The sequence below is a fragment of the Camelina sativa genome, chromosome 5 (genome assembly GCF_030686135.1).
Source record: "Camelina sativa cultivar CO46 ecotype springtype chromosome 5, ASM3068613v1".
In the NCBI taxonomy this organism is placed as follows: Eukaryota; Viridiplantae; Streptophyta; class Magnoliopsida; order Brassicales; family Brassicaceae; genus Camelina; species Camelina sativa.
Window position 1 is genome coordinate 10339659 of NC_141884.1, and position 10000 is coordinate 10349658.

At 33.2% G+C, this 10000-nt stretch overlaps 3 non-coding genes and 1 pseudogene across 4 annotated transcripts; 2 read left to right on the forward strand and 2 right to left on the reverse strand.

Annotated features, from left to right (window-relative positions):
• Nucleotides 1–975: 975 nt before the first annotated feature.
• On the reverse strand, nt 976–2605 carry LOC147943526 (uncharacterized; annotated as a pseudogene). Its single transcript, XR_015556636.1, has one exon. The product of XR_015556636.1 is annotated as an uncharacterized LOC147943526 (transcript).
• TRNAS-GGA (transfer RNA serine (anticodon GGA)) lies at nt 2299–2385 on the forward strand. Its single transcript has one exon. It is a non-coding gene; the product is annotated as a tRNA-Ser (tRNA).
• Nucleotides 2606–3683: 1078 nt separating the features above from the next.
• Nucleotides 3684–3756, reverse strand: TRNAT-UGU (transfer RNA threonine (anticodon UGU)). Its single transcript has one exon. It is a non-coding gene; the product is annotated as a tRNA-Thr (tRNA).
• A 2247-nt stretch (nt 3757–6003) lies between these two features.
• Nucleotides 6004–6076, forward strand: TRNAF-GAA (transfer RNA phenylalanine (anticodon GAA)). Its single transcript has one exon. It is a non-coding gene; the product is annotated as a tRNA-Phe (tRNA).
• The last annotated feature ends 3924 nt before the right edge of the window (nt 6077–10000 follow it).

Sequence of the window (10000 nt, forward strand, 5' to 3'; positions counted from 1 at the left end):
AATTATAAAAATAAATATATAGAAAAAAAAAAAAAGAAACAAAGGGAAAGTTCTTATTCGAAGCGCCTCGTGATCGTCAACCAATTCTGTGCTTCAATATAATTACCAGGAGTAAGCGTTATAGCCTGTTTCCAATACTCAGCGGCTTGAGCGAACCAAGCCTCCGCCATTTCAGAATCTCCTTGTTGAATGGCCTGTTCTCCACGGTCGGAATAGGCGGGTCAATTCCCTCCCTGAGAACCGTACTTGAGAGTTTCCTACCTCATACGGCTCGACAACCAACTCTTTTGTTTTGGTGTACCAGTTTTTTAACTTTAACCTACTTTGAACTTTATATCTAATTGAATGTCTAATTGAATGAGATTTCTTATAGATATTTTGTTTTTCTTGGATTAAACAAAAGAGAGTAATTACATGAGTTTCAAACTTTCATTTTGATTTAATTAATATATTAATTAATATAATAAGTTTTATCTTTTCTCCTACCTTCAGAAAAAAAGGCATGTCCACTGTTATTAGATATTAGAATTTTCTGAAAGGTAACTATCCCGCTTTCATATAAAAATTTATATAGAATCTTTGAAAAAGACTTTTTCATACTTCATAAAAAAGAAAAAGACTTACTGTCTTTAGGATCTGATGCTACACCGCTGCTCAATACCTTAGGGGATCCACTCTATTACATAAGTAGATTCCTAAGATTTATATCATATTATGATATAAATAAACAGCTCTTGTTGTATCGGTCCAAAACCTTAACCTTTCCAATTGATCTTTACGGTGCTTCCTCTATCAATTAAATCTTTTTTTATCCATAGAAGAAAGTATTTAGGCATATCTAGTCTTCACTTCATATTTCGATCAATGAAGTTTATTTATTTGCTACAGCTGATAAAAAATCGTTTTGGACGACGCGCTTATGTAGAAAGCCCTTTTTTGTGTTTCTAGTATTTCATTGACTAGTCGTTCTTTTTTTCTATAGTGGAGATAGTCGCACGTAATGACAGATCACAGCCATATTATTAAAAGCTTGTGGTAAAAAGGGGTTTCGTTCTAATGCCCGAAAATAATATTCTAAAGCTTTGGTATGTTCCCCATTACTTGTGTGGATAAGGCCTATATTATAGAGTATATAACTTCGATCATAGGGGTCAATTTCTAGTCGCATAGCTTCGTAATAATTCTGTAATGCTTCCGCATAATTTCCTTCAGATTGAGCCGACATCCGTTACGGTCGTCATTCGCTTTAACGAATTCTCCGTTTCAGAACCGTATGTGAGATTTTCATCTCATACGGCTCCTCCTTTAGGTGCATAATGAAAATAATATATGTAAAAATGTGATGTCATTATGAACTAAGCGGGGCTAATGTTTTTACAAGAAATCCCTAGCCAACCTTCTTGCAAAAGATCTTTTCTTACTACCAAGTGGGTTCATGCTAGATAAAAATAAAAAAGGAAACTCTCAAAATTTCTTTGTTCTCAACGCCCCTAAATTTCCAGGAATGAGTCACTTCAACAGTCTTCAATGGTTATACGGGTATCCAAAGTACGAACGAGATGGATGTTTATTGTTCCAACCATTTTAATTTAATTAGTCCCAATCCCAAAGAAGAACAAGAAAGGGAATCATTTTGAAGAAAGTTTTTGTGTTGTTGATTTCTCGGCGTAGTGCTTCTTCCCCTATGCCTCCTATTCGTATATTGTATTAGTGTAGTAGGATTGATCTGTAATACGGGAACCATAGGTAAAAACCTTTTGCTCAATACTTTCACAATTGAAGCATCTAAGGCTGCATTAATCGTGGATACATGACAGAAGGGATTGTTTTTTATATTATAAACTTCACCTTCAAAAGCGTAGATTTTTTTTCAATACTTGTTTTTCTTTCTATTCCAATCCAAATCGGCGAGAAAAAAAAAGAATAATAATGATAATCAAATCGCACCATCTCTGTAATAAGTAAAAGCCTCTTTTTCTCCGGAAGTTGTCGGAATGACTCGTAATAAGATATCGGCTACAATTGTAAAGGTTTTATCAATAAAATTTCCATTTATACGCGATCTTGGCATAGGTAGTAATCCATTCTCTAACTCTTTTTATTTCCTTTACCTTTTCTTTTGTGAGAAAATTTTCTCACAAACAAAGGAATTGTATAGTACGAACTAACATAAAAGCGGACTCATAAAAAAACACCTTCTATCTACTTCCAATTTTTCCGAGGTATCTATTAACCATAATCTAAAAAACGATGAATAACTCGCTATTCACCCAGATACTCAGTCATAATCCTGATGTCGGAGAGATGGCCGAGTGGTTGAAGGCGTAACATTGGAACTGTTATGTAGACTTTTGTTTACCGAGGGTTCGAATCCCTCTCTTTCCTTACTTTCAACTAATTCACCAATCTTACGTGATTGACCACAATGTATCAAATCCAATAAAAAAGAATAGATATAAAATCTACCTTGTTTTGATTTTGAAATAGATTCTCTACTCCTAATTTCTTTCATATGGAAAATGCTGGGAAGAGCAAACAAGGGATCCAAATCCCCCTACCAATCTATGATACATGAATAGGAAAAAGTTCCTCGACAAAATCCCTTACCTTGTGCCTTTTTATTTTTAACGGCAAAGGGGAGTTGTCCGAACTCTTGTTTTTAGTAATTTTTTTTTACTTAAGTTAGGTTTATTAAGTCTGTCGAGAGTAATATTCTACGACAAGCAATTCATTTATTTTCAAACCGACGCATTTCCTATCTATTATTTGATTGACTAACCCTTCATATTGGAATGTGTGAAGAGTCAAATGGTTTGGCAATTCCTCAGGGGCAGATGAATCAAGAAGATTTTGAACCAAAGTTCTAGAGTTTTGTTCATCCTTCACTGTAATAATATCTCGGGGTTTGCAGCGATAACTTGGTATATCAACTATACGGCCATTAACTAAAATATGTCCATGGTTAACTAATTGGCGCGCTTGAGGAATAGTCAAAGCCATACCCAATCGAAAAAGGATGTTATCCAAACGCATTTCAAGTAATTGTAGTAAAACTTGACCTGTTGACCCCTTGGCTTTTCCGGCGATACGCACATATTTAAGTAATTGGCGTTCTGTAAGACCATAATGAAAACGCAATTTTTGTTTTTCTTCTAAACGAATACGATATTGAGATTTTTTTACGGGGCGTGATTGGTTTCTAAGATCGCTTCCTGCCTTAGGCCTTTTACTAGTTAGTCCCGGTAAAGCCCCCAGACGTCGTATTTTTTTAAAACGAGGCCCTCGGTAACGTGACATAAAGACTCCTTTTTTTATTGAAATTGTACAAAACTAAATAAAATTAAAACTGAACTAAATGATAATGATAAATGACGTGAAATACACTCCAATAAACTATTGGAATACGAAGAGTAAGAAGATATATTCTCTCAATATACAGATTTTTTTTATTGTATATACAATATATATAAATCAAATAAATCACAAAAATTTTCCTTTATTTTCTTGATTTATTTTGCAAAGATCGAACTCTTTTACCCAATATATATTCCTATATGGAAGTTTATATGACATAATATAAATGGAGTGGTAACTCTTGGAAAAAGGTCCAAGAAGTCTTTTCAATCTTCTTTGATTTTGAAAGTACATTAAAAATCATGTAAAAAAACGAAAAAATATGGAAAAGCCGGCTATCGGAATCGAACCGATGACCATCGCATTACAAATGCGATGCTCTAACCTCTGAGCTAAGCGGGCTCAAATAAAATTGAGCATGCATACAAATTCACTAAACTACTAGATCATATCAATTAACTATTCTATATAATATTTTATAATATTTTTCCTTATCTATTTAGAATTAATCATATTCTATATATTCTAGAACAGAATATAGCTCAAATAAATAGTGACTATCATTAAATAAATAAAGCATAACCTTACCTTAATTAATAGAATATAGCAGTATATTGACTTTCAAATTTTAATTTCATTAGTTTCTAAATAAGAAAATCTTAATTAGATCAGAAATCTTTTTTTTTTTTTTCTATCTATTCTATCTATTTCTATCTATTATCTATATAGTATAGAATTATTAGAATTTTAAATTTACGAAGTAGACTTCTCATTTTTTTCCATTGTACATTGTACAATTCTAAGTTTCAATAATAACTTTCTTTTCATGAAAGTAAAAAAAAAAAAAAAAGAAAAAGAATCGACCGTTCGACTACTTCTTAAAATTTAAGACAACGATGAGAAAAGGAAGAACATATATATGTTATGTAATATATAACCATATTGAATTGCAAATACAAAAATGATAGAATCTTTGTTGATTAGACTAAATCAATATGAATGGGGCTCAAAAAAATGAAAGAAGATAACAAAGACATAAAATAAGTATCTATAATGTAATGAATCCCAAGGTTTCGACATAAGAAAAAATGGAAAGACAGCATAGCATAATGAGATCCTAAAAAGGGGGATATGGCGGAATTGGTAGACGCTACGGACTTAATTGGATTGAGCCTTGGTATGGAAACCTACTAAGTGATAACTTTCAAATTCAGAGAAACCCTGGAATTAACAATGGGCAATCCTGAGCCAAATCCTGGTTTACGCGAACAAACCGGAGTTTCCAAAGCGAGAAAAAGGGATAGGTGCAGAGACTCAATGGAAGCTGTTCTAACAAATGGAGTTCACTACCTTGTGTTGATAAAGGAATCCTTCGATCGAAACTTCAAATAAAAAAAGATGAAGGAGAAAAACCTATGTTGTATAAAATTAGGTAACACAAAACGATCTCAAAAATGACGACCTGAATCTCGATTTCTATTTTTTTATAAACAAAATCGAAATGTTGTGAATTAATTCGAAGTTTAATAAATAATATTTATTGATCAAACGATTCAATTCATAGTCTGATAGATCCTTGATGGAACTTATTAATCGGACGAGAATAAAGATAGAGTCCCATTTTACATGTCAATACTGACAACAATGAAATTTATAGTAAGATGAAAATCCGTTGACTTTTAAAATCGTGAGGGTTCAAGTCCCTCTATCCCCAGCTCTACTCCCCGAAAAGGTTGACACCTTACTTTTTTTTCGTTATTATTTATTTGAATTAGATAGAATCTATATCATTTTTCATTTTAAAACTTAGAAAGTCTTCTTTTATTTAGAAGATCCAAGAAATTCCCGGTCCAAAACTTTTTGAATTTACTACTTTTGAGTTTCTTTTCCTTGACATAGACCTAAGTCATATATTAAAATGATACTGATACTTCAGTAGATGATACTTCGGTAATGGTAGACATAGCTTAACAGCAAGGGACTCTAAATCCCTGTGTCATATGATAATGATCCTTCAGTTACTAATGGTAGACATAGCTTAATTGCAAAGGACTGTAAATCCTTATGTCACCTTTCGTAAAATGATAATGATTCTTTGGTAATGGTAGACATAGCTTAATTGCAAAGGACTGTAAATCCTTATGTCACCATTATTAAAATGATAATGATTCTTAGCTAATGGTAGACATAGCTTAATTGCAAAGGACTTTAAATCCTTGTGTCACCATTCGTAAAATGATAATGATCCTTCAGTAATGGTAGACATAGCTCAATCGCGGGGGACTGAAAATCCCTGTGTCATATGATAATGATTCTTCGGTAAATGATTCTTCGGTAATGGTAGACATAGCTTAACAGCGGGGGACTCTAAATCCCTGTGTCATATCATAATGATCCTTCAGTAATGGTAGATATAGCTTAACAGCGGGGGACTTTAAATCCTTGTATCACCATTCGTAAAACGATACTGATACTTCAGTATCAGTAAAGGTAGACATTGCTTAGCAGAGGACTCGAAATCCTCGTGTCACCATTAGGAAAACGAGGATGATACTTCAGTAGATGATACCTCAGTAATGGCGAACATAGCTTAATTGCGGGGGACTTTAAATCCTTGTGTCACCATTCGTAAAACGAGGATGATCCTTCGCCGGGATAGCTCAGTTGGTAGAGCAGAGGACTGAAAATCCTCGTGTCACCAGTTCAAATCTGGTTCTTGGCATAGGATCGATTCATTTTGATAAGTTTCTATTCTTCAAATTAAACGTATCTTTAGTAAAAAAGGTGCAATAATCCTTTATCCCCTCTCTTTTTTTGTTCATGTTGTGGATCCAGCCGTTCAAAAAGAGTGTATAATACTTTATACATAATACATATTCGAAAGGAAAGGTTAAATGAGTTCCGTTGAATCAAACAAGTAAAAAGGGGTCTATAACTATAGTATACTATAGTATCTATAGTTGAAGGGCAGAAATACCCCAAGATTCATTCGATACAATATAAATAGAATTGTATCCCCCCCTCATTTTTTGCTTTCCGATCTTATTTATTCATTCCCAGTTATGTGACTAAAGTTGACTAAGTTATGTGCGCGATACAAAGTTCATAATTCAGAACTCTTTTTTTTAGTTCATCCTATTGGCTCGGCTTTTACGAAATAAAAAAAGTATCTTTCAAATTGGAGATCAAGCTATCTCTAATAATATGAACGAGACCTCAACTCTTCTGTTTGTTTGATCTAAAAAAGAATAGAATTCAAAATATTCCGTGAAGGTCTGTAGTTCTAGAAGCTAAGGCTCATTTTTTATCATTCAATAAGCATCTTGTATTTCATAAAAATTGGGAGCAATATAATCCTTACGTAAAGGCCACCCTATCCAACTTTCGGGCATTAGGATACGTTTCAGTCGTGGATGGCTATCATAAGTGATTCCTAACATATCATAAGATTCCCGTTCTTGAAAATCCGTACTTTTCCAAACCCAGAAAACGGATGGAATTCTAGGATTACTCCTGTGAGTAAATACTTTTATGCAGACTTCTTCCGCTTGATTAACACCATATTCTATTCTCGTAAGATGATACACGCTGGCTAAGAGGCCACCTGGTGCCACATCATAGGCACATTGCGAACGTAAATAATTGTAACCATATACATATAAAATTACAGCAATAGAATGCCAATCTTCCGGCTTTATTTGTAAAGTTTCTATTCCTTGGTAATCGAAGCCCAACGATCTATGAACCAGCCCGCGTTTGGCTAGCCAAACGGACAAAGTGCCCTGCATCTTTTTTCTTTCCCCCACACCTTTTTTATATAAAATAAGTCTTTCACATTTACCATGAGTTCTAATTTATGAAGATTTTTTTCTGATTCTTTAAAAGCCTCCTTAATTAACTAATTCGTGGGACGATACTGGACTTTTGTATTTAAAAAATGTTTCAGTAGAGATCTCTGAAGTAGATGATGGTGGATAGAGTAATTCTTGATCATAATTTCCAGTATGCGGACTGCGTACAACAAAAAACTTGTGATTGGTAGTAAAACACCGATTACCCTGTTGAGGTCTAATTCGATCCTTATAGATTTCTCTAGCTATTTTCTTACGAAGCTTTGTTATAGCGTCTATAACAGCCTCCGGTTTAGGTGGACAACCCGGCAAATAGACATCTACAGGAATTAGCTTATCAACTCCTCGAACAGTACTATAAGAATCTGAACATCCCCCCTGTAATTGTACACGCTCCCATAGCAATAACATACTTTGGTTCAGGCATTTGTTCATATAATCGCACTAAAGAAGGAGCCATTTTCATTGTTACTGTACCTGCTGTTAAAATAAGGTCCGCCTGTCTAGGACTCGATCTTGGTACTAACCCATAACGATCAAAGTCAAATCGGGAGCCTATTAATGAGGCAAATTCAATGAAACAACAACTGGTACCATAAAGAAGCGGCCATAGGCTGGAAAGTCTTGACCAATTTGAAAGATCATTTAACGTAGTTGAAATAACGGAATTTTTTGTTGTTCGATCAAGTACGGGAAACTTAATGGAATTCATAATTGTTTCAATGGTTTTTTTTTTTACTTTTTTATTATTATTGTATTGTACAAGTATTCGGGAAACGAACTAAGACCATTCCAATGCTCCTTTTCGCCATGCATAAACTAAACCAAGAATTAAGATAAGCACGAAAATGAAAGCTTCTATAAAAGCAGATACCCCCAGGACATCGAAACTCATTGCCCACGGATACAGAAAAACAGTTTCAACATCAAAAACAACAAAAACTAGAGCAAACATATAATAACGGATTCTAAATTGTAACCAAGCATCCCCGATCGGTTCTATACCTGATTCATAACTAGAAAGTTTCTCCGGCCCCTTCCTAATTGGAGATAAAACTCCGGAAATTATAAATGCCAAAACAGGAATAGCACTTGATATTATTAAAAATGCCCAGAAAATATCATATTCGTAAAGCAGAAACATAGACGAACTCCTATGAATGTGGAAAAAATACCCGCTTAGTCAATTCCAATCGGAGTGGATTGGGCAAGGGATATAGAACTCTTGAGTCAAAAAAAATTCAGGTTAATCAAATCATTTATTTTCGTTTGGTTGCTGTGGTAGACATCTCATTTTAAGATTTATTAATTTCTTATTTTCAGTACACTTTTTACTTAATATTTCCATGTTTCTATTACTACATGTTTCTATTACTAATAGTTTCTAATATTAATAATATAATATTAATATGATTAATAACTAGTAATTTTTTTTTATTTCTGTTTATGTTAAAAATTTTTTTTTCCGAAAAATCTCTTCGTTTTTAAAACGATGACGTATCAAAAAATCCAGTAAGACTTTACCATACTAATCTTACTTAGTATTAGATAGATTTAATTTTGGTTGAATTTAATTAGATTTCTTTTTTTATTTTTAAACAAGGCCGTGTCATAAAAAAAGTAACCAAGATTGAGTGGGGATACAAAAAAAGAAAGTATTATGAACTTTTTGATTGTAGCTAGTGAACGAGGAAAATTCATATAAAAAAATTACAACTATGAAAATTAATGAAGAAAAAAGTTGATTCTAAATTCTAAATAAGTATCTATCTATATATATCGATAGATAGTGATTGGCTCAATTGAAATAAAATAAAATTTTCCATTTTATTCTGAACGATCCCCAGGACTTATGGTTTATGATATGGGAATTTTTTTTTATGAACCGAGCAATTAAAAGTAACCTGAATTAAAAGTAACCTGTTAGAAATAAAGAATACAATAAAAAGGAAAAAAAATTATCCAATTATTTTTAATTTAATGTGATTTATTAGAATCAATTTCTTAGTTAGGGCTATACGGACTCGAACCGTAGACCTGCTCGGTAAAAGAGTTCGAACTTATTATTATCAAAATGATTCGAACTCTTTCAAAGACCCAACATGCAGTTTTTTTTTTGCATTGGGCTCTTTCATTAACTGATCGAAAGATCGGCTAGTCTACCATATTTTTTCTTAAAAAAAAGATAAGAAATGGTTCCAAGTACTCTGATTGATTTTTTTTGAATTCTAATACAATACAGAAGAACTACCAAAGTGTTTCAAAGAAGGGTTCTCTTGACGTAGGTTTGCTTTTGGTCTAGATCAACTTAAATTAAATATAGTCTCTAACATCCTGATTAAAAAATCAAACATGAAACTTGATACACCTTAAGGTTCATAGGACGAAAAGATCATTTTTGAGTTCCTTATACTCATTCTACCTAGCATTGAGTAGACTGGGTATTCACCCTATCAATATCTCAAATCAATGATGGGTTCTATTCATTCCCTACCTAACGGGGTACTTTAATAGGACCTAATGTCAGGCTGTTGTTCTCCTCTTTTTTCCTAAAAAAAAAGTAATGGAGTAAGACATCGATTTCTTAATAAGATCAATCAATGAGTTTGATTGCGTGATGGATTTCTCTGAAAAACTTTGGCGCACGTGTAAACGAGGTGCTCTACCTAACTGAGCTATAGCCCTTGTGTTTGTGATACACATTTTATCTTATCATGCGGATAATTTCTTGTCAAGATTAATATTACATGATCGAACATTATATCTCTTTGATCTCGTTGTTTATTGGTCTTGCT